At 39.5% G+C, this 26,079-nt stretch overlaps 1 long non-coding RNA gene across 1 annotated transcript in view; it reads left to right on the top strand.

Annotated features, from left to right (window-relative positions):
• Nucleotides 1-24,159, top strand: part of LOC131196090 (uncharacterized) — a 38,126-nt gene extending 13,967 nt beyond the window's left edge. Inside the window, exons 2-3 of the long non-coding RNA XR_009154626.1 lie at nt 18,944-21,581; nt 21,911-24,159. This is a non-coding gene — a long non-coding RNA (uncharacterized LOC131196090). The remainder of the gene's footprint in view (nt 1-18,943; nt 21,582-21,910) is intronic.
• Nucleotides 24,160-26,079: the final 1,920 nt, after the last annotated feature.

Genomic DNA, 26,079 nt, shown 5'->3' with positions numbered 1-26,079 from the left:
TTCAGCACAAAAGGAAAAAAATATTTAAAAAAATAAAAGTTTGTTATGTTTAATTCATCAATTTAACATCAGTTTGCCAAACAAAATTTAGTTAATTCATCAATTTAACATAGTTGTGCCAAAACAAAAGTTTGTTGTGTTTAATTTATCAGTTTAACATCTGATATGCCAAAAACAACTTGGGTCTTGTTTTCTAGACCCGTGCTGACAACCAAATTGTCATCCAGATACCTCCAGGAAATCTGGCAAATATATAATTGTGATAACTCACAGCCGTAAGCCCTAATTTGCCTTTCCTCACCTAGGGACTAGCCCAGTGTAATCTTCTTTGTGTTCTCTTCTTTCCTAGTGGGTTCTTGACATTGACTTCAGAGTAGGTTGTAATTTATTATAGAAGAGTTTTAGACCTCTCAGACTGTTTTCATTTTGTCTTCCTTGTTCTTCTCTCATACTTCTGAAATGTTTCCTGAAACTTGTAAAACTATATTTCTCCATTTCATAGGTAGAAACAAACACTAATAGGCCAATTCTTCTAAAACTTGATCGATTGAATTGATATTGGCTGGAAAAGTATAGTTTGGAAATGAAACAGTAAACCAGGAGTCCTCAAACTTTTTAAACAGGGGGCCAATTCACAGTCCCCCAGACTGTTGGGGGGGAGGGGAAACTGGCTGGGTGAGTGTGACTAGGTGGTCATGTGACTGGTGGGCATGGCCAATTTAGCAGTCCATTTTGCCAATTTAGCAGTCCATTAAACAAAACACACAAATTAAACTTTAATTTGTTTTGCTCCTGGGGATATTTTATTTGCTTTTGTTTCCATGATGCTGACTTCTTTTTACTAGATCATTTTTAAGTTGTTAAGGAGTCTAGTGGTCCACTTCAGGAAACTCAGTTTTGCAGCAATTCTTCTCAACCCCAAGAAGCTTACAATCAACAACTCTCTCTCTCTCTCTCTCTCTCTTACTCACTCTCTCTCTCTCTCTCTCTCTCTCTCTCTCCCTCCGTCCCTCCCTCCCTCCCTCCCCCTCTCTCCTTTCCACTATTGGAGCATCTCTGGAGAAATTAAGATTTCAAGTACAACAAAGTTGAAGAGCAAATGGGGGTGGGGAACAGAAACCAAGGACATGGAATGTTTGATGGGTACAGAGTAGAGGCTTGCTCCTGGGGCATCTTCTGCAGGATCTCCTTCAATCCTGGCAGTGCCCTGGAATACCTCATTAAATTCCATTCCATTCCATTCCATTCCTTCCTATTCCCATTCCCATTCCCATTCCCACTCCTACTCCATCCTATTGCTATTGCTATTCCATCCCATCCCATCTCTTCCATTCCTATTCCTATTCCTATTCCTATTCCCATTCCAGTCTCTCCTATTTCCATTCCACTCCATTCTATTTGCATCTCGGCAGTCTCAATCCACTTTTGGAATCTTGCTGGCCATCCCGGAGCTTCCTCCACACATGCTGAATGTGCGCAACAGGTTCTGGCAAAGGCTTCATGCACCTGGCAGGCAGGATCGAATTGGGCAGGCATCGCTTGGAGTGTATCTGGTGAGGAAGCCCCAAGGCTGTGGCTCAGCAGACTGATCTGCCAGCCAGCCAGCCCCTTCTCCCTCCCTCTCCTCCTCCAACTGCCCAGTGTTGAATGGGAGAAGGAAGGGCAGCCAAGCAGCAGCGGCAGTGGTGGGGGAGCCTGCCTCCCCAGCCCCCAGTAGCACTCTGCCAGCCAAAAACAGGACATGCCATTTTTTGCCTTCCTGACCCCCAGAAGCCTTCTGTCAGCCAAAAATGGGTGCATTTTTGGCCTTCAAGGGCATCTGTGCATCCTGTTTTTGGCCTTCCCGGCCCCCAGAAGCTTTCTGCCAGCCAAAAATAGAATGTGCAGAGGTGCCCAGAGTGTCCGTGTGTCCCGTTTTTGGCCTTCCTGTCCTTTTAGAAGCCTTCTACCACCCAAAAATGGGATGCGCAAAGGTGCCTGCCAAAAACGGGTGCATTTTTGGCCTCCTGGGGCATTCGCACATCCCATTTTTGGCCTTCCCGCCTCCCAGAAGCTTTCTACCAGTCAAAAACTGAGAGCTGCCTTCAGTAGCTCTCTGGCTTACCTTCCACTTCCAGCTCATGAAGGTATGTCCTGTGCTTGGCGAAGGGTGGGGGCCAGTGGGTGGGTGGGGCAATATGGGCGGGGCAGCCTCATGGTCCCGCGCAGGCCAGATTAATGGCCCGCAGGCTGTAGTTTGAGGATGCCTGCAGTAAACGCACAGTTTGCATAAGAGTGAATAAAGAGTTAACAGAGAGGACATCATCAGTCCAAGAGAAACAATTGCCACCCAGGTTGTTGATTAAACAAGGAATAAATCCAGAACTGATCTGAAGCTCCCTGGTCCCAGTCCAAATCCACTACTAGCCATGAAAGTTGATTTTGGGCCAATCATACTCTCTCACCTTAAAACTGTCCTATTGCATTGCCATAGGAAAATCTGGAAAAAACAGTGCCATATACATTGTCTTTTGTTTCTGTAGGAAAGATGAAACATAAGTCTGATTAAGAAAGAACATTAAATGCTTTTGGGACATTCCAATCCTTGCTTGTCTCCACAGTGAAACTGTTTACTTCTAGCCTTTATTTCCTATATTTAACCAGCTGCCAATTGGTAAGTAGTTCTATCCTTTTAAGTCTTAAGAATCTTTGGTGAAATGCCCTCTTCAAAGCTTTAGAAAAATCTAGCATATAATGAAAACGCAGAGGAAGAGCAAGAAGAACATCTCTTATAATTAAAACTCAAGTTGCAGACAAAGCTGGCAAGAAAAGGCACAGCTGTGGACCCAATCAAACAAAATCACTCTTCTCTATTTGTTGTGATGTGGTGGGCTACCCCTTGACATCTATGTATTAATTTTTGCACTAATTGTACAGAATGGAATGCAACATTTTAAATGAAACAAATATGGCTGCACGTAACTTAGACGATCGTATGAATTTGATTTTCAAGTACACTGGTGTTATAAACCTAAAGTAACACTCAAAGACTACAATCCACATACTAAATGCGAAACAATTCTAACCACCCACACAACCCCACCCAAAACTAATGTTTAAATGAAAGGCAGCTGGGGAAATTCTAAGGTGTTGATCTGTCAGTCCATCCACCTGGAGGTAAAAGGTTGCCAGCATTGTTTCCAGGCAGAGTAAACAATCCCAAAGGATATTTTCATCTCCATTCATTAATTTCTCACACATTTATAAATGATGAAGACCAGAAACTTTTCTCTGCATCTGTTAGGAGCAGAAAAATTCTAAGCCAGTTTGGGTCAGCAGGAAAGTAAAAAAAATACTGACATACCCATATTGGAGGAATGAATTGTGCCAACACTGAAATTTTTGGAAATAGCTGGATTGACCTGCTTAATCAGGGATAAGACAAATGCTTTCATTAAGGCTGGAAACCTCATATGGATATTTTTTGCTGGAAATGGAAAACAATGAGTTGTTGATTTATGGGTTTTCTGATTAAAAAGGGCTGAATATGGGAGAAAGGAATTATGAGGTAATTTTATTGAGGAAGGAGGCAGAATAAGTTTGAACTGCTGTAAAGAAGATTGGAAATTGCTTCTTTATATATCTTTATTTTTATTTTTTTCTATATTTCATGGTTTCTTTTACTTTTGTAAAAGTAAATATAAATATATATGAATATATGTGTATACATTTATACATCCAGTATATACAACATATGTATGAATACATATACATATGAGTACATCTACACTCACACACACAGTATGGGTGTATTTGGGCCAGGAAGAAATGAGCCATTTCACAGCCACACAACCATTCAGTCACTTCAAGGGGTCATGATTTAGATAGCTTTTTAACCTCAGCCATCTTGCTAACTAACAGCTCAGTTTGAAATGACTTTCTTGACAGGAAACTATTAAGCTGACATACATTTTTGTGGTTTTATGAACAAATGCAAGATTGACCAATTCCTTTTTCTTTCCTTAAAAAAAAAAAGAAATGAAAGAAGAAAAGCAGGTTGTAATTTCCATAGTAACTTTTTTTCTTTTTTTAAATAAACTTGGGAAGAATCCCAAAGGAATACAGTTGATTGTGTTGTGTAATTATAGAATAGAACTTTTCAGAAAAACTAGATTTGTGAATACCATATAAAATATACGTTTAGGTAACCGGATGAGTTAAGCCTCAGAGTCCAATCAAGTACGTGCATAGTTGGTTCAATGAAGGCAGGCTCAGCCAAAAGACCTGTTAAAATTTAATGGAGAATCCTTAAGGTCTACTTTTGTAGATGTCTAGCACAGCTGTGATGCTCTGTTGAAATTTCTTTGGAATGGAGACTACCTCACCTAATCCGATAGAAGAAGGTGTGATGTAGACTTTTCTGCTGTAATAGAATAATATTTGAGTTAAAAAATGAAGAGATATACTGCAAAGATGAGAAAACATGTAAACAATGGAATTGAAGGCTGCAAGTATCATTGATAATATTTTTCATCTTCAGATATTAGATTTGCAATTTGTTCACAATTGATAAAAACTATAGTCCTTAGCATAATAGAATTTAGCATGATAAAGGCATATTTCCTTTATTTTGCACCTAGAATTGTAGTAACCAATCACTTTTCATTCATTCATTGATCTTCCTCTTACAACATTTTAACAAAATGTTAAATGTATTATGTATTAACAAAAAAACAGTAAAAAAATGTCTCAAATTTGGACAAATTATTTTCAGAATTTCTCTGTTAAAGTATGTTAATTATGTTTTTGGTACAGTTTTACTATTAGATGTTAGATGCTAAGTAGATCATGCTATAGGACACAACAACATTTAGCAAATTTTAAAAAATCAATGTCCTTATATGGATCCAAAGAATTATGAACAAAAATTCCAGAGCTGCTTTCACAAAACACAGTGTTGTAAGAATTAGTACAAACTCATGGGGTAATCTTCATCTAGTCTTTTTTGGTCAAGACTATAGATCTTGTTTCACTTTTTTGTATTGTTTTTGTTTTGTTTTGGATGTGTGCTTTTCCATGAACAAAAGATACCTTTCAAGGGAAATGTGTTTTTGGGTTCAAATTATATTGTTATCCATTTTGAGCCTCAGGGATAGGCCAAACTCTAAACTTAAATAAACAAAACATATCAGTCAGCCAGCTACTTTCCCAGAACCATAGGAATGCAGCCTAAATTGTTTTAATGTATCTAGTGTTACATCCATTCCTATAGCCAACTGAGAATAGAGCAGAGCAGAGCAGGGCAGGGCAGAGCAGAGCAGAGCAGAGCAGGGCAGACTAGACTAGACTAGACTAGACTAGACTAGTCTAGAATTCTTTATTGGCCAAGTGTGATTGGACACACACAAGGAATTTGTCTTCGGTGCATAAGCTCTCAGTGTGGATAAAAGCAACAAGTGATAATCATAATCATAAAATACAATCATCATAAATCATATATACAATACTAAGTGATAATCATAGGATATATGAGTCAGCCTCCTTGTTCTACTTACTTCAGTCTACATTCAAGCACTGAAATAAAGACTGTCCATAGTCACTCAGTTTAATAGTAATCTGTCTAAAATATTGATACATTTTTTCTTTATGATTCTTATTAAAACCATAGTTTAATATTGGCTGCTCTTCCACCCTGAATCTTTTATGGAGGAAAAAAATATTGGAGGAATTCAAAGTAACTTACTCAGATTTTTCTAAATTTAAGCTAGCTCCTTGAGAAGAATAGGCACTGGAAACTAAAATATGACTCGGAAGCTGAAAATTTTCAGAGTTTTTTCAATTGCACACTTGATACATGTGGTTTCAGTTGCCCAGTAATAAGAGGTGGTCTGAGATGAAAGAAAAAAGAATACAAAAACAATGAGGAAAGCACAAGCCTATCATTAATAGTCCTGATTCACTAATACTTTTAACTCCAGGAAGTTTACTTGATGGGTAAACTTCAGATCAAACTCTAAACCACTTCTTTTGCTGGAATTTACTGATGAAAAGAGGAATTATCCACTGAGAAAGATTTTATCCTTGGAGACATCTTGCATTCTAAAATATGCTATTCTCACTTTGTCCTTCTCACTACCATTTTATTTACTGTACCTCAACAAAGAGTCTTTCAACATTTCTGAAAAAAGATACATAACTTTAAAAAACATTTTAATTTAAGGAAGCATATTGTTGTTAAATGCTTCTCCTGCAAAATATGAAATATGGTCACAACTATTCTGGCAACTTCTCTGTTCCATTTATACTTCCATCTTTTTTAAAAAAGATACTGCAATGTTTACTGATTCATCAATGGAAGGGAATATAATACTGAAAAAGAAAGTTATTATTTCTCTACTGACAAAGAAAATATCTGCAGCTTATTCAAGGATGGCAGATATAACTTTGCTTTGATCAAACTCTCATCAAACAACAACAACAACAACAATAAATGAATTTTTATATATAGAGAGAGAGGGAGGGAGAGGGAGATAGAGACAGAGACAGACAGAGATAGACAGAGACAGAGAGACAGAGAGACAGAGAGAGATACACAGAGAGAGATTATGTGTGTTGCTAGCATAAAACAGACCAGGAATTCTAGTCCACTTTAGACATGAAACCAGCAAGGTAATCTTAGACCAGTCACTTTCTCTCAGCCCTATGAAGAAGCCAATGGCAAACCACTTCTGGAAAACCTTGCAAAGAAAAGTGCAGGGATTGTCCAGGAGCTGTCTAAGAATCAGACACAATTGAACAGAAGAAAAATATCCCATAATTTAGAATAGAATAGAATAGAATTTTTATTGGCCAAGTGTGATTGGACACACAAGGAATTTGTCTTGGTGCATATGCTCTCAGTGTACATAAAAGAAAAGATACGTTCATCAAGGTACAACATTTACAACACAATTGATAAAGGATAAACCATTCAGATCCATGACAATTGTAATAAACAGAATAGTAGTAATAATTATGACAATCACTAATTGCTTGCTAGAAGAACTCGGGAAACATTAGAGTTGAAGCCAGTTCTAGGTGTTAATGGAGGCTATTATATGAAATTGAGGCCATAACTGAGAAATAGGACCTCCTGGTCACTGTGCCCCTCACATTACAGTACAACCAGTGGCCTTTCTGTGATCATAATACAGATCAGATCAGTTCAGGAAATAAAGGATATTATCAACTCCTGTTTATCGTTTTGTATTTTTGATTCGACAACATGTCAGCATTTCATCTGGGATGTGAGAGAGGTAGATGAATCTCAGGACTTATAAATTCTGTCCTTCCATTGGGCATATCCTACTAAGAATATGCATGAGGTCCAGCTGAATCTTCAGTCTCCGGCAGACAGTTTTGGAAACATCCAGTGCCTTTCTAGGGCCAAATGAGATTTCCACTGAAGTGATCAGAACATCTGGATTTTTCTATATAGTTCTGTAAATAACTGCATACATTTATTCCATAGCATTGTTGTAGAAAGGCAGACAGTGTGTCTACAAAAAAGAAAACAGAAACCACTGCTTTGCTTATACTTTCCCATATATGGAAGACACTAGGGTGGAGAAAAGGGAATATGACTTATAGATCTACTTTTAATCAAAGGATAGGCTTTATCATTCATAGTGCTTTGGGAAGAAATGCAGAGTTATGTTAAGCTTTGCTGTACTTTGTTCTTTGCTGTTACTTCTATCTCATCTGTGTGGGAACCTTTGAAAAGCTTTGATGGAGTCACTGAGAAAAAGAGAGAATCTTCTGTGTTGCTTCTGTATCTTATTTTTACCAACTAGTCATTTTTCTAAAGTCCTTTTTTCTTTTTTCCAAGTTTATTTCCCAACCCTTAATATTGAAGTTCTGTATTCTTTCTTTCTTCTTCTTTTTTTAACCGAAAATGAAAATACAAGGAAAAAGCAGAAATAAGAATATTATATCTTGGCAATTTCAGATTTTCTCCTCTTCCTCTCAATTTTGTTCCTTATTTTCATTGTGTGGAAAGTAACATTTGGAATGAGAATGGTTATGTAAGGTCAGAAATGCTGTAGAACACTAAGATCGCTAGGGGAATGGAAGAGGTTGAATACACACTTCTGAGCATGTACAAAACACAAATAGATTGGAACCAAGCACCTGCATAAAATAAGTTGCACATGGACTAAATTGTTCTCTATTAATCAACATCAGTTATGCAGAACTGCAGATATTGAGTTCCTCCTGTAATTATTTATCCAATTGAAAATATTTTGTATGTGGGTAGTAAGGGCCAAGCAACATAGGCATTACTGTACTTTATTTTGCTTTTTAAAGTAAATGTAATATAGAATGGAATGCAAAGGTTTTCTGCCTTAGCAACCAAATCTCTGTAACTTTTTAATGCAAGATAAGAACTTTCTCAGGCTGAAGTAACAAAGGATTATTCAGCTGTATGTACTAACTGTTTGAATGACTTACAATTGTACCTTTTTACAACGGACTCAATGGGACTGTGACGTCTTTTCCCAGGCTAACTTTCCCCCCCCCCTACTTTTAATACAATGCTGATTCAAATGGTCATGCTTAATATTGTGGGATGTTTAGCAAAGCATCCTTTTTAGATGTAACCAGGCAGAATGATTTCTTCCATCCAATCAACTTTTCTTTTGTGTTTCTTTCCGCTATACTAAGTATAAAAGGGATTCCTAGGCTTTGACCCAGGTTGCCTCTTTTTTAACAGAAAAGTCTCTCTTTACTAGATTATTCTAATAAATTGAATAAAGAACTTCTGACTCTTACTTATTGGGAGAAGAGTCCTGAAAAAGAATCTATGGCCAATTTGGCCATCAGTGGTATCGCTAGAGGAATAGAAATTACTAGAGGCAAAGTTATCATATGCCCTATTACCCAAGCCCCTAAAGCAACCATCCAATGTTTTCAAGTGGGAACTTACATCTAATAGACTAGTTTGCCTTCAATTTTTCAATACTGTTAGAAAATTAGTTTTCCTTTACAGTATTCAACAAAAGTAAATAGGCATAAGGCCAAGGGTTTCCAAACTTGTTTTACACGATCACCCCATAACAGGCACCCCTTGAGCCGAGAGCTCATCACGTTTCTTAACAAATTCTTTGAACCGTTAGCCCGGCGCGGCCACCCTCTCTGTACCCAACCGAGTACAGTCCTTAACACAATGTCGGTATGATGCCGAGCCACTTCCTTTGATGTGACTGGGCCAGAGTCCAACGAGTCAATAAGGAGGATGGGTGTCCCGGAGTGGGGTCTTGATCGCCCCTGGCAGTGGGCATCGGCTCAATGCGTCTGCATGCCCCACTTCTTTCCCGGTCGATGCTGCAGCTTGTATGAGTAAGCGGCTAAAATATAGTCCATCGAGTCAAGCGTGGCGAAAGTGCCACAGGCGTTGGCGATCGCCAGCCAGTAATCCCAGTAACGGTCTGTGGTCAGTCACGATTTCAAAATTCCGCCCAAAGACATACTCATGGAATTTTTGACCCCTGATACAATGGCTAATGCTTCTTTGTCTAATTGGCTGTAGTTCCTCTCTGGGAGGACATCGTTCTAGAGTAGAACGCTATAGGGGCTTCTGTGCCGTTTGGAAGTCTATGGCTGAGTACAGCCCCACCCCATAAGGGGACGATCGCAAACCAGCACTAGGGGTAGTGAGTCGTGATATTGGATGAGCAGGCTATCACTTGAGAGCAGGTTCTTTACTGCTTCAAAAGCCCTATTTTCTGACTTTCCCCAAGACCAAACAGTATTTTTCCTAAGAGCCTATGCAGCGGTTCCATAGCAGTTGCTTTGTTCTTCAAAAGACCGCGTAAAATTAACCAATCCCAGGAATGCCTGCAGCTCTGCTTTGTTTTTGGGCGCTGGAGCCTTCCTAATTGCCTTAACCTTGCTCTCAGTAGGGTGAATTCCTTTCTTGTCTATCCGGTAGCCCAAGAAATCGACCGATTCGACCCCTATCTGACATTTATTTGTCTTGACTTTTAATCCGGCTGTCCGGAAAATGCTCAAGACCTTTCTTAACCGCTCCCCCAATTCCTCCATGTTTTCCCCTGAAATTAGGACATCATCGAAGTAGGGAACTACCCCTGGGAGCCCTTGCAGTAGTCGTTCCATCAGGTTTTGGAACAGCCCTGGTGCCACACTAACCCCAAATTGCAATCGGGTGCACTTGAATGCCCCCCTGTGCGTCACAATCGTTTGGGCTTCAGCTGTGCGGGCGTCTACTGGCAGTTGTTGGTAGGCTTGGGCCAAGTCTAACTTTGCAAAGACTTGCCCTTGCCCCAAGGAGTGCAATAAATGTTGCACTACGGGAACCGGGTACGCGCTTTTCTGTAAGGCTTTGTTAAGCGTCGCCTTGTAGTCAGCGCAAATTCTAATTGACCCGTCCGGTTTGATGGGGGTGACGATTGGCGTCTCCCACTTTGCGTGATCGACTGGCACCAAAATCCCCTGATTTATGAGCTTGTCCAGCTCCTTATCGATTTTTGGTTTTAGGGCAAAGGGGACTCTCCTCCCCTTAAGCCTAATGGGGGCTACCTGGGGATCTAAGTTGAAGGAAATAGGGGTCCCCTTGTACTTGCCCAGGCAGTCCTTGAAGACATCTTCGAACTCGTTAAAGAGAATGTCTTTCAAATTGCAGTCACTTCTGTAGATGCCAGTCACTCCCATGCCCAGGGCACGAAACCAGTCTAGTCCCAACAGACTGGGCAGAGTTCCTTCGGCGATCGTGATGGGCAGGGTCTTCTTGTGAGGGCCGTACTCGACTCTGACGGGGGGGGTCCCTCGAACAGGGATGCGATTCCCCTGGTAGTCGTGCACTCGTAGCCGCTGTGCTTGCAGATGGCGCTTCGCGACGGACGGCAGCGACTTCGCCAGGGTGTCCCAGGACATGATGGTGATCGCTGATCCCGTGTCTACTTCAAGCCTGCACCGTACTCCCTCGATCTTGGGCTTTGTGAAAATCTTCTTTTCCACTTTGGTTGGTAGCGGCCTATAATGACAGTCGTTTGGTTAGACTTGCGCCTTTCTTGTTTGAACCAATCGCGGGCCGCCTTTCCGGTTCAGCGTTTGGCCGATTTGAATTTTCGGCGGGAAGGTTGGGCCGCTCTGCAAACCTGAGCTAAGTGTCCTTTCTTCCCACACCGCCGGCATGTTGCGTCTTTAAACCTGCAGCGTTGGCGCTGATGCTGCCCTCCGCAGCTTCCGCACTCGTCACGGTCCTCAGTGTCGCGTTTCTCGGTCCGGCAGACCCTTCCTCATCCTCGCCTCACCTTGATTCGGACTGAATCTCCTCCTGGTGTACTGGCGTTGGCTTTGCGCTCGCCTTGGATTGAAGAGGCTTTGCAGAGTCTCTGCTGCTTTAGTAGACATTTCATGTGCTCTGGCCTCGTCCAGAGCGGTGGCTAGTGTCAGGTTGCTCCTGGCTAGCAGTCGTCGCCGTGCGGATGTCCTTGACCCCTCGGATGAGTTGCTCGAGTAGCACCTCGTCTAAGTCTCGGTATCCGCAGTCCTTGGGCGCTCTTCTTAAAGCGGCCATGTAGTCACCGATGGACTCGCCCTCCATCTGTCTCGTTCTCCGAATTCAAACCGCTGCACGTATTTGGGCGGGCGTTGGTGCGAAATGGTTCTTCAGCAAAGTCTGCAGAGTCGGCCACGATACCGATTGTATCGGCGTTGGCTCTGCCAGGGCTTCCGCAATCTCGATTACCTCCGGCCGCAATGGCTTAGGAAGTAAGCCGCTTGCGGTTATCAGGATCCTGTAGTTCGTTGGCTTCTAGAAAGCTTTCAAACGGGTCATATATGTTCCCCATTTCTCCTTGCCGGGTTATGCAGTGCGGGTGGCGTGTTTGCCATTTCCGCGTTTCTGCCCTGAGTTTGCTGGGTTCGGGACTAGCGTGCTTCAGCTCGGTTCTGGTTCTCCTTAGCCTCGAGATCCCATCCTCGTCGCCAATGTTAAGTTCTGGAAGTAACGAGGCTGGAGACCAGGGTAGTGACAACAGCTCTTTAATATAGGGTGAACCCAGCAACAGGCTGGGGGAAAAACCTCTCCTTTTATACAGTACTGCTGGAGGCTTCGACCAATCAGCAACGTGCTGATTTCCCGCTCAAATATTTAAAGGTACAACTGTTAATACATAACAGAATAGAATAGAATTTTTATTGGCCAAGTGTGATTGGACACACAAGGAATTTGTCTTGGTGCATATGCTCTCAGTGTACATAAAAGAAAAGATACGTTCATCAAGGTACAACATTTACAACACAATTGATAAAGGATAAACCATTCAGATCCATGACAATTGTAATAAACAGAATAGTAGTAATAATTATGACAATCACTAATTGCTTGCTAGAAGAACTCGGGAAACATTAGAGTTGAAGCCAGTTCTAGGTGTTAATGGAGGCTATTATATGAAATTGAGGCCATAACTGAGAAATAGGACCTCCTGGTCACTGTGCCCCTCACATTACAGTACAACCAGTGGCCTTTCTGTGATCATAATACAGATCAGATCAGTTCAGGAAATAAAGGATATTATCAACTCCTGTTTATCGTTTTGTATTTTTGATTCGACAACATGTCAGCATTTCATCTGGGATGTGAGAGAGGTAGATGAATCTCAGGACTTATAAATTCTGTCCTTCCATTGGGCATATCCTACTAAGAATATGCATGAGGTCCAGCTGAATCTTCAGTCTCCGGCAGACAGTTTTGGAAACATCCAGTGCCTTTCTAGGGCCAAATGAGATTTCCACTGAAGTGATCAGAACATCTGGATTTTTCTATATAGTTCTGTAAATAACTGCATACATTTATTCCATAGCATTGTTGTAGAAAGGCAGACAGTGTGTCTACAAAAAAGAAAACAGAAACCACTGCTTTGCTTATACTTTCCCATATATGGAAGACACTAGGGTGGAGAAAAGGGAATATGACTTATAGATCTACTTTTAATCAAAGGATAGGCTTTATCATTCATAGTGCTTTGGGAAGAAATGCAGAGTTATGTTAAGCTTTGCTGTACTTTGTTCTTTGCTGTTACTTCTATCTCATCTGTGTGGGAACCTTTGAAAAGCTTTGATGGAGTCACTGAGAAAAAGAGAGAATCTTCTGTGTTGCTTCTGTATCTTATTTTTACCAACTAGTCATTTTTCTAAAGTCCTTTTTTCTTTTTTCCAAGTTTATTTCCCAACCCTTAATATTGAAGTTCTGTATTCTTTCTTTCTTCTTCTTTTTTTAACCGAAAATGAAAATACAAGGAAAAAGCAGAAATAAGAATATTATATCTTGGCAATTTCAGATTTTCTCCTCTTCCTCTCAATTTTGTTCCTTATTTTCATTGTGTGGAAAGTAACATTTGGAATGAGAATGGTTATGTAAGGTCAGAAATGCTGTAGAACACTAAGATCGCTAGGGGAATGGAAGAGGTTGAATACACACTTCTGAGCATGTACAAAACACAAATAGATTGGAACCAAGCACCTGCATAAAATAAGTTGCACATGGACTAAATTGTTCTCTATTAATCAACATCAGTTATGCAGAACTGCAGATATTGAGTTCCTCCTGTAATTATTTATCCAATTGAAAATATTTTGTATGTGGGTAGTAAGGGCCAAGCAACATAGGCATTACTGTACTTTATTTTGCTTTTTAAAGTAAATGTAATATAGAATGGAATGCAAAGGTTTTCTGCCTTAGCAACCAAATCTCTGTAACTTTTTAATGCAAGATAAGAACTTTCTCAGGCTGAAGTAACAAAGGATTATTCAGCTGTATGTACTAACTGTTTGAATGACTTACAATTGTACCTTTTTACAACGGACTCAATGGGACTGTGACGTCTTTTCCCAGGCTAACTTTCCCCCCCCCCCCTACTTTTAATACAATGCTGATTCAAATGGTCATGCTTAATATTGTGGGATGTTTAGCAAAGCATCCTTTTTTTAGATGTAACCAGGCAGAATGATTTCTTCCATCCAATCAACTTTTCTTTTGTGTTTCTTTCCGCTATACTAAGTATAAAAGGGATTCCTAGGCTTTGACCCAGGTTGCCTCTTTTTTAACAGAAAAGTCTCTCTTTACTAGATTATTCTAATAAATTGAATAAAAAGAACTTCTGACTCTTACTTATTGGGGAGAAGAGTCCTGAAAAAGAATCTATGGCCAATTTGGCCATCAGTGGTATCGCTAGAGGAATAGAAATTACTAGAGGCAAAGTTATCATATGCCCTATTACCCAAGCCCCTAAAGCAACCATCCAATGTTTTCAAGTGGGAACTTACATCTAATAGACTAGTTTGCCTTCAATTTTTTCAATACTGTTAGAAAATTAGTTTTCCTTTACAGTATTCAACAAAAGTAAATAGACGCATAAGGCCAAGGGTTTCCAAACTTGTTTTACATCAATTTCTGGGATAAACTGAGTAAGTCCAAATTAGCTTAAGGCAAATTAGCTATTTTCTAAACTGATTGAAGGTTATCAACTAACTAAAATGGTTAAGACACACTGCATATTTTTGAAATAAATATCCTCGGCCACAAAAAAACCTAGAATCTTGCTTTCTCAAAATAAGAATGACATGTAGGATTATAAACACCAAGATTTATTAATAGGTTGTATCGAACGGCACAAAAACAAAAACCTGAACTTAACAGTACATAATTTGATTTCCTGCATACTGAACTTCTCATTACATATACTCAAACCTAAGCCGGTTATTTCAAAGAACCCCCTTCAGCTACAGTACATAACTGTATTTAATGCAGGGAAGACCAAGTTCCCCTCCACCAATAATGTACTTTTAAAACGCACTGTAGATGATGAATGGGCCATCTTAGATTGACCAAGGATAAAGTAATTATAAAGCAAGTGAGATTTTAACCTTCTTAGGACTAATCTCTGGGAGGTAGATATGTCATCTAAAATTTACGTTTGTATTCCTTTTAAGAAAATGTGATATAAAGATACATTTGAAACAAACTTCATCTTATGATTTTATTTGGGACCAAATTCAAAATTGCTATTGTATTTTTCACTCACTTTTTTTCTCATGCTTGGCAGGAAGTGGCCAAGAATACAAAATCCAAAAAATGAGATCCTGGGAAGATTTCTATGGCTTACAATCTTGGAGACATCACTAAAATATTTTCAGTGTAGAGCCTTTCCAGCGCAGTCATTAGGATTACAGTAGTAAAATGAGCTTTCTTTGGATGTAACATGTATTTCTCAGCTTTCCAAACCTGAAAGCTCAGGAACAAAAACGAACGTTATTTTTCTCTCGTATTCTTCATCTCTTCTGAAAAGTTATAGTACCGACAGAGACATTTTGAACTACTTGTCATGAACAGGTACCAGTTGCCAAGTGTAGGTTCAATACTGCCCCAAGAAGACTCCAACTTCAAAACTAACGGAGAATAAATTTCCATTTCAGATGGAAACATAACCCAAAGAAATAACAGTCTATTTTCAAAATCTTGTCTATTAATGACTTTCTTTTTCTATTTCAATGTGCACACTGTCCCCTTAAATAACGATTAGTTCTCTAAACCCCATGATTGCTTACAAATGAGAGCCTACACCAGAGGTAGTATTCAGCAGGTTCTGACCAGTTCTGGAGAACCGGTAGCGGAAATTTTGAGTAGTTCGGAGAACCGGTAGTAAAAATTCTGACTGGTCCCGCCCCCATCTATTCTCTGCCTCCCAAGTCCCAGCTGATCGGGATGAAATGGGGATTTTGCAGTATCTTTCCCCTGCCACGCACACCAAGCTACACTCACCAAGCCATGCCACATCCACCAAGCCACACCCACAGAACCAGTAGTAAAAAATTTTGAAACCCAACAGTGGCCTGCACTCGAAATGCATGTCCAATGAGAGGAAAGGCAGTTTCTGTTTTCAGATGAAATGGAAATCCTGCAGAGCCATCTACAAAATGAATGAGGCAGGGAGATCATTCTGTTTTCAGCTTCTTATGCTCCCTTGTTTTTTGTTTCCTGAGTCCCCTACGCCAGCCTTTCCCAATCATTAGTTTGCACTGGCCAGGAAATCTAGAGAGTACCCAAAATGGAGTTGGTTCTTCAAGAGCATTTTCATAGCAGTTCAGCAGAAGAATGAAAAATGGACAAAATGTTGTGTCTGCACCCCCCGAGCCAGGCCTCCTGCCAGAAAGTGACTTGGAGCTGGGCCTCCTGCCAGAAGTGACTTGGAAAGTGAGGGAGAAGGGCCGTCAGGACTTATCTCAGAAGCACTTGCTTCCCTGGCTCAGCTCCAGGAGCCAGAGGCAGGCCAGGTGGAAGAGATAATGAGGCCTCCATTCCCTGACTCTTCCCCCCCCCAGGCCATGCCTTCAGACCCATCTGATGGCAATCAGGCTTGGTTGGACCCTAGGTTTCGTAGGCAGGAGAGGAGGGAACAACAGAAGCAGGGGTGGGGCAGGCCTAGGAAGTGCTGAGTCATGGAGCCACACCACACAGGATATAAAGGCAGCCAGAGCTGCTGTGCCTCTTCGTAGCAGGCAAATCAACTGATTAACTAAGAGCTGAAGTTTGTTCCTGGGTGACTCATCGGCGTCGAGGGAGATAACAGAGACATTTGGCAGACCCTCGCTATTCTGCTGCCAGAGCTGATGATGCTGGCTAATTAAGCCATCACTTGGACAAGGCGAAGGAGGACAGAACACAAAATGTATTATTTATTTCATGTATGACATATTATATAAACATGGACTAGCAATATAAATTAACATTTCAACTAGATTAGTACAACTCAATAAGATATAAATGTCAAAATGATCCATGTTCAGATATTAATGTCTAGGGCCATGGGTGTCGAACTTGCGGTCCACAGGCCGGTTGCAACATTATTTATATTTTAAAAATCAGATATGGACTTGTATATACCCTGAGCTCATAGCCAATCATGATGTGATCTACAGTTTGACGTGGAACCCCATGTCAAACTGAGGGGATGATACTATGCCCCATTTATATAGTGAGTCCCAGCAGACACCCTGTGAAATAAAAATCTTATTTTGCTGACATGGTAGTTCAAAGCCTGGAATCTTTTTTGTGGAGTCATTTATATGTCTTCCTATAACTGGGTGTTTAGCAACCTCTTTGGTGTGTGAAGCTAGTTCACCTCCTCATGGTGCAACCTGGATAGCACAACAACCTGAATTAAACAAAGTAGCAACTGCTGACTGCCAGACTCCATGGTAGACTTTCCTAGCTTTCAAAATAAATAGCAATGAAAATGAAAACAAAAAAATGGATCTTTTCAGGCCCAAATGACAAGATAGATTGGGAATGGGAAAAAAATGACTTCCTCTTTCAGTAGTGAGAATATCGTCCCAAAGGTGCTTTTTCAAGAGGCAATTGGACTTTCTGGTTTTTCTTTAAAGACGTTTCACTTCACATCCAAGAAGCTTTTTCAGCTCTGGCTGGATGGTAGGGAATGGAAGGATTTATATTCCTTGCCAACAGCTGGTCATTTGCATACTTTTCAAGTATAAATTCTTTCATTCCCCACCATCCAGGCAAAGTTGAAGAAGCTTCTTGGATGAGAAGCGAAATGACTTCAAAGAAAAATCAGAAAGTCCAGTTGCCTCTTGAAAAAGCACCTTTGGGACAACCATGACCTGAATGACTGAGAATCTCCAAAGACATTTAGTGAGAATATCCTATGAACACAGCTGAACTCACAGGAATTTGAGTAATAAATCAAACCCTGATTTATTCTTAAATTAATTTTCCTTGGGACAAATGCTTGCTAGTCTTGCATTTTTTCCCCCAAGTCTGGTCCTAAGAAGTGGACTTCATAATTGATGCCAGTATTTATTTTGACTGGCATTCATTTTCTGTAGCTCTAATTATTCAGTAAATCAGCTTGTCATCCAGACCACCTACTGGCATCTTCATTCATGGAAACATTTTGAGTTGGTTCAATAAAAAGAAAATTTGGCTCCTCTATCCAGTCTCTGGACAACTTGTTTAATTTTATATCCTGTGTCAGCATACATGGTAACTCCTTAAGTTTTCCATTAGTAGTCACAGATTGAACAATGTGTATTTTTTTCATACGATCTTAGCAAGAAATTTCAAAGGTAGGGAAAGTCATTTTAAACACCTGTTGGAAAAGTCATTTTCCTGCAAATGTCAATAAAATATCAAACATGTATAAGGATACTCTGTGTTGAAAGTAACTGTGTCTGGTTGTCATAGATGCTAGTTGGTACACTGTCAAACTTGCTATGTCCTTTTTTATGTTCTACCATGTTGGTATGATTTGTGGTCACTACAATAAACTAAGGAGGCCATATCAGGATTACAGCCACAAAATGAAGGAATTATTCTCCTTGCATATTAGTCTTGTTAGTTTTAAATTGAATAGTTGGAGTAGTTTATTGTAAAACCAAATTCAGTCATGCTTCAAAATTTTGCATACTTTTTGGCATTTATTTATTTGCTTCCTTATATCATGCCTCTATTATTTTTAAATAAATAAGGCAATAAACATTCCTAATATGCCTTCCTTCCATTTTTCCAACAATGACGACCTTGTGAAGTGGGTTGGCTGAGAGAGAGCAATTGACTCACAGTCACCCAGGTCAGAGGTCTCCAACCTTGGCAACTTTAAGCCTGGAGGACTTAAACAAAGCTGGCTGGGGAATTATGGGAGTTGAAGTCTTCCAGGCTTAAAGTTGCCAAGGTTGGAAACCCCTGACCCAGATGACTTTTAAACCTAACTGATTCTCTAGTTTTCTTATTTTTGAAAGGTTGCAAATGGAATCCCCATGTTCATAAAATATAGTACTGTTTTAGTTAGGTTGCTCATTGCATCAGGAATAACTGTTTATGTCCCACCCATTAACTTTATTATCTTTCTCTTCATTCTAAACGAAACATTGCTCTTCATTGTAGGTGGGTCCTTTGTGCTTCATTGACCTTGGAAATCCAGTTGTTTTGCCTCTCGTTTCCAGTGGACATGAAATGAATTGTGCCTCCTTCTTCTGAGGCATCTGAGAATAGCAAGCATAGCAGAAACGTCTCTGTGGTAGCGTTGACTAAACTGTTTTCTCAGCTGGAAATCTGGAGCCATAATTTCATTTCTCATACTGAGGCCTTTCCCGCTGGATCACTGAATCAGTCTTACAGAGTATACATGCTGTCAGTCAAGGAAAGGAAAAGCTGACTCAGAAGATTTGGCACAGCAGATCAAAAAGAACCCATTGCATTCACTTCATGAGTTTTTCTCTTTTTTTTTCTTTCTCTCATATATCATATATCATTAGCTAGTTATCTTGCTATCCATTCTCTATTTAACCAAATCTTTCTATACTAAATTACACTTAGGGCTAAAATGCATTAAAGTGTAAACATACTCAGCTGAAATGAGAATTGAGCAAAGGCAGATAAGCATTTCTAAAATGAAGAGCACTAGCAAAGCCATTTCAGTATCAGGACATTTTAAACATGCACCTTCTTGTCTGGGTTTGATTGTGGCAAAAGAGAATAGTGTCTTCATCGGTATACCAGCCTCCTAATGTTTGGGCCGATGTAATATTTCTAACAGAGTTAAACTAAATATACAAAAATGCGGGGTCTAGCTGAATTCTGCAGTTTCTGTATTTTTTTCTTTATGTTTAGTCTATTGGAAATAATCTATTAGTGTATTAGGATATTAACTTATTTTGAAGTCAGATAAGCATTTGAAAACAGCTCCCTTTTTTTTCCAATGGAGGAAGTAAATCCTTCCCTGTCTGCAAGCATCTACGCATTTTTAAAAAACTGTGCACCCCTAAAGGCTGAGGTTTCAATCCACAATGTACTGGCCTATTAGTCTTTGCAAAAGCAGCAATTCTTAAATATGTGGATGTAAATACCTGAATATGAATGGTGCCAAATGTTCTCTTTGCTTTATAAAATGTGAAAAGAAATATTTGATGGCGTCACATAATAGTTAACACAGCACCTTTATTTCATCTTCCATAGGAAGTGCACAATCATATACCTACAAAGAGAATTTCAAACAAAATCTCCAGGAATAAGAGCTTTCAATTGAAGTCACTGATGGATTTTATTGTCACGCTCTTGAGCCATGCTCAAATTGGTTGGATTATGTCCAGCTAACACTCTTACCTGCTCATCTTCATCCCAGCTTCATTCACAATGCAAATTATAGATGTGGTCATTAGATGCCTGCGACAGAATGTTTGAACTAAGTTATTACATAGTGCATTACTGTGCAAAACATTACTGGCAAAGCATGAACAGATTTCAAAAAAAGGAAAGCAAAAAAGTTTAGCATATGTTGTTGTATTTTTGCTAAAAAAAAGTGTGGGGGGGGCAATTGCCTTCAACTCTCACAGCTTCTGGGCCTCATCTGAGTGAAAGTAGAAACCCCAAAGGGAAAAACAGTTTCCAGTAAAGCAACCAAGAATAAAACATTTTTTAAATGAGTAAGTATACAATTGTTTATAAACAGCATAATTTCCTCAATTATCTCACTGTTGGCAAGGAGTACATAAATTGAGTTACAAGGCAAAAAATGCAGTGCTGGTCAGCTCCAGCTGCCTGAACTGTTCCAAGATGAAATACAAAAGGTGAAACTGATCAGGTTCCACACATGCTTGCAGATATATATCACATTTACAGGGGGGGGAAGAAGACACATTCATGGTCCTCAAGAAAAGAACAGTTCATCCAAGAAGCCGTTCTGAATTTAAAGTAGATGCTAGCCATTTTGAGCTTCATTGGAAGCCAAAGACTTGTGAAGATGAATCGGATAAGCTTTTTGCTGTGAGGAGATTCCAGTTATGGCTTTCCTGATACCTACTACCAGAGCAGAAATGAGTAATGTTCTCTTTGAATTATAAATTATTTGCATACTTTACGGCTGAGTTATGCCTTGGGAACAAGCCAATTACAGATGGCAGAAAGTCTTATAAAACTTTAGCTTTCATCTTTGGGCACAATCAGAAAATGTTAAGCTCCCTTAAGTCCCATAATCAGTGAGACAAGTATTTGCCTGTGTTGGAAGTGGCTAGTTCTCATGGCTTAGGGTATCAAGTCGTTAACCCACAGCTTCCCAGGCTTTGTCTCCCAAATGAAAGAATTGTAATGCTATTGCACATTAAAATGTGTAAGAGTCCTGGTTTGTATGGCTGGGCATCACCCTTCCACAAAGGAATCTAAGACCACACTCCTCCAACAGCTGTATGGTAGTTATTTACACTTCTATGATACCAGCATAGAATTCTTCACATAATGAAGGATTCAGAGAAATCTGGAATAGTTTCAAAAAAGGTCCATATCCTGTGACTTACTTGCATCTTTCAATTAACACCTGGAAGAGAGGCTGCTTAGATAAGATAGCTCTTCACATTTACTCAATTTTCTAGCTCTAACCCTAATTAAATAACTATTTCCTTCTTTAATCCTCATTAATATCTAATCTTCTTTGTTTATTCCTAAACTGAGTAACTCTGGGAGTAGGAGGAAAAGAGAGGTTGGAGGGCTATAAACAGCACGTGCTCACATTCCCGAACCAGTAGCGAAGGTAAGTGCATTTCACCACTGCCACTACCTATCCAATGGTTTCATATAGAAGTTAAAAGAGAGAGAAGGGAGCCCTGAACCCTGTAGCACCCCACAGAAGAGGGATCATAGGGTGGACCTCTCACTTCCTATCAATCCCAACTGGGACTGACCCTGGAGCATGGAGGTGAACCAGTACAAAACTGTGCCCCCCTTCCCCATCTCCCTGAGTCAGTGGTTGATGATATTGAAAGCTGCATAGAGGTCAAGAAAAGCAATATAATACTAGAAAATTGTGTTTCAGTATGTGATTCATAGACAATAAAAAGTATAATTATTTTTTGATTGAAGTAATTGTAGAACAACTCATACTAGACTACAACTATACTCATCATTCTGCAATCCAACAAGACAGACACAGACTTCAGAGGATAATTAGAACTGCAGAAAAAACAATTGCTACCAACTTGCTTTCCATTGAGGACCTGTATACTGCATGAGTCAAAAACTGTTTCAACTCCTATCTTCAAAACAATGCTACAGAGCACTGCACACCAGAACACCTAGACACAAGAACAGTTTTTTCCCAAACGCCATCACTCTGCTAAACAAATAATTCCCTCAACACTGTCAAACTATTTTACTAAATCTGCACTACTATTAATCTTCTCATTGTTCCTATCACCCATCTCCTTCCACTTATGACTGTATGACTGTAACTTTGTTGCTTGTATCCTTACGATTTATATTAATATTGTTTCCTGATTGCTTCTTTGTACCCTATGACTACCATTAAGTGTTGTACCTTATGATTCTTGATGAACGTATCTTTTCTTTTATGTACACTGAGAGCCTATGCACCAAGACAAATTCCTTGTGTGTCCAATCACACTTGGCCAATAAAAAATTCTATTCTATTCTCGTACTAGACACATATCTAGCTCTGTTTATTAAACCATCTAGTTGCTCTGCCCAAATGATAATGTAGATTCCTAGGTTTTAATCAAATTTGTTTTTACTGTCAAGAAAGGAGAACATCAATGAATGTATATTTCTTCAGATGAGTGGAGGAGGAGTGGGGAATGTCTTCTCTAAATCTCCTTTTCATTAAATTCAGACAAGACAGTATCTATTCTGTATTGCTGTTTGGATTTATTAATTTGCTGCATGAGAGCCAATAAAGCAAAACTCAATCCAAGCAAGACAAAAGAAAGGATTTGATTTATCTGTAGATAATACTCTAAATAGAGTTGCATCAGTCCTTGCTTTAGACCAATGTACTTAATTTTAAATTACTCAACTAGTCTCAGTAAGTCCAAGTACTTTATATATCAGTACATATATCAATACAATATCAGCTAGGAATCTGCCTACAAGAGAGAATGTGTCAGTCCTTCAAGGTAGATCAGACTAGAAAACCAAAATTATGAATATTAATATTATTATAATAAATTTCACAAGTCTGAGTGCACCTCCATTCTTTTTATCTACAAGAGAATTAGGGAGGGTCAAGTCTTAGATGCTTTCTCAAATTATCTTTCTGCCTCAGACTCAAATTTCTTTTAGCTGACCATTTTCTTGTTTGTGGTGCTTCCTCTGGTAATCCTGAACACCTTCATATATTTCAGCTTTCATTCTATATCTAAGTGCTGGTCTGACAAATCATCTGACATGCTAGGTTCAGACACTTGAGTGTGTTTTGTTGGAGTATGGCACCAACAAATAGATAAAATATGACATAGTTGGAAGGCTTTTGCACCTTCATGGTTAAAAAAATAAACACAAATAAAAAAATATCTGTGGGATCAGATAATACATGACCAAATCCTATATTTTTTGGTCACCATGATGTAAAAAAGATGTGAAGACTCTAGAAAGAGTGCAGAGAAGAGCAACAAAGATAATTAGGAGACACATGAAGAATGGTTGCAGGAACTGTGTATGTCTAGTTTAATGAAAAGAAGGACTAGAGGAGACATGATAGCAGTGTTCCAGTATCTCAGAGGCTGCCACAAAGAAGAGGGAGTCAAGCTATTCTCCAAAGCACCTGAGGGTAGGACAAGAAGCAATGGGTGGAAACTAATCAAGGAGACAAGCAACTTAGAACTAAGGAGAAATTTTCTGACAGCTAGAACAATTAATCAGTGGAACAACTTGCCTTCAGAAGCTGTGAATGCTCCAACACTGGACGTTTTAAAGAAGATGTTGGATAACCATTTGACTGAAATGGTGTAAGGTTTCCTGCCTGGGCAGCGGGTTGGACTAGAAGACCTCCAAGGTCCCTTCCAACTCTGTTACTCCTACCATCAAAATGATGCTATAGAGCATTGAACACCAGAACAACTAGACACAAGAACAGTTTTTTCCCGAAGGCCATCACTCTGCTAAACAAATAATTCCCTCAACAATGTCAAACTATTTACTAAATCTACACTACTATTAATCTTCTCATTATTTCCATCACCAATCTCTTTCCACTTATGACTGTATGACTGTAACTTTTTGTTGCTATCATTAAGGGTTAAATTGCAACCTATGACCATCATTTGTGTTGTAAATGTTGTACCTTTGATGAAGGTTTTTTTTTTCTTTTATGTACACAGAGAGCATATGCACCAAAACAAATTACTTGTGTGTCCAATCATACTTGGCTAATAAAATTCTATTCTATTATTCTATTTCTATTTCTATATTTTGGTTTAAAGTTGCATTTACATTCACTTACCTGGCAAAGTAATAATGGGTAAGAAAAGAGACCATGCTTGTGAAGCAAGTACAAAAACATTATTAGAAACATATTATTGGATTATTATTTTTATTTTTTATGGCCAGAAACCATAGTGACATCACTCAATAATTCTACCATATGACATTGTGATAAGGGATAAGGACAAGAAGACAATAGAGATGGAAGGTGTAGTAGTGCCAAGTGATAACAACATCAGAAAGAAGAAGAAGAAGAGAAATACCAGGATTTGAAGGAAGAACTGGATAGAATGTGGAAAATAAAGACCAAAGTGGTGGTAGGGACACTCAGGTTGTGACTGCTAAGCTGGGAAATTGGCTCCAACAGATCCCAGAAATAACATCAGAGCTCTTTGTCCAGAAGAACAACTCAGATACTATATAGAACCTCCAAACTGCCAGGTGTCTGGTAGAAGACCTGAGATTAAGGAAGACAGATACCACCCATAGGTGTGAGAAGGATTATATATCCTTATTTAATCTCACTGCCCCCAAAAGTTGATAATTTCCTAATTGCTGGTTTATTACACAATTATACAGGCAGACACATTAAATTACTACTTTCGTTTATTCTTGCCTTGACGCTAAAGAACCGTGTTGATTGGGGAGGGCAGGGAGAATATTGCTCTTATGCCTCTAAGATTTGGTGGTTGGCGACATAATTGAGCAATATAATTCTGGGAGGTGCAGAACAGGAACTCAAAAAAAGAACTTATAGCCTGCAGACAGCAGGTTGCCCGTCCATTCTATAACCCATATTATTTTTCCTGTTTCACTGATCTCAGATATACAGTATTATCAGTGGAAAGAGAAAGAAGCCATGCAATGGTAGATTCTTGGTTCTAACCAATGGTGGGATTCAAGTAATTTAACAACCGGTTCTCTTCCCTAGTGATTTCTTCCAACAACTAGTTTGCCAAACTGCTCAGAAAGTTAACAACCGGTTCTCCCGAAGTGGTGCGAACTGGCTGAATCCCACCACTGGTTCTAACCATTTTGCTGGTTATCACCCCGCCCCACTGATTGTAGAGTTAAATAGCCCACGATGTCTAGGAACTGGACCATATACCGCTTCCATTTGACATGAAGTTAATAAAATCACAAGTGTATTTCCTTGAAAGAGTAGAGTTTTCCCTCTATTAAATCGAGTTAAACTTTTTCTCTTTGGATTTGTGGCTTCAGCAGCTGCAACTGAAACCAGCAATCAGCAAAGCCCCGTGTTTTTATTGGAACTGAAGCGCCTTGTTGAAAATGGATTGGATTACAGGGATCAATCAACAGCAGGTCTCAGAGGCTGATGGAGCAATGCCAACACAGTCATTGCCAAAAACAGAAAAATCCTAAGGCCAGTGACAGGCCCTACTGTGCTGGAAAATTCATTATTTTAGCAAGGGTTTGGGAGATAGAAAGTGGAGTCCATTGGGAAGGAAGGAAGGAAGGAAGGAAGGAAGGAAGGAAGGAAGGAAGGAAGGAAGGAAGGAAGGAAGGAAGGAAGGAAGGAAGGAAGGAAGGAAGGAAGGAAGCTTTCTATGACAGCATGATCAAGAAAAAAAGAAACGTTAGTTTGCCCAGCTACCTGCATTCTTGATTAAGCAATTGAATGAACAAATCATTTGAACAAATAATCATGCTTATATAAACAAATAATCATACTCATCAGAGAGTAATAGGTTGGGGAAATTGCAATGTTTGGAGTTTTAACTGCAAGTCATTTGTGGTTTGAAGATTTCCAAGGCACCTGGGTTGGTCTTGAGACATTCTGAGGATCCTCAACT

The sequence above is a fragment of the Ahaetulla prasina genome, chromosome 3 (assembly GCF_028640845.1).
Source record: "Ahaetulla prasina isolate Xishuangbanna chromosome 3, ASM2864084v1, whole genome shotgun sequence".
In the NCBI taxonomy this organism is placed as follows: Eukaryota; Metazoa; Chordata; class Lepidosauria; order Squamata; family Colubridae; genus Ahaetulla; species Ahaetulla prasina.
Note: the sequence above shows the minus strand (reverse complement) of the source record. Positions and strands in the feature narration are given on the sequence as shown.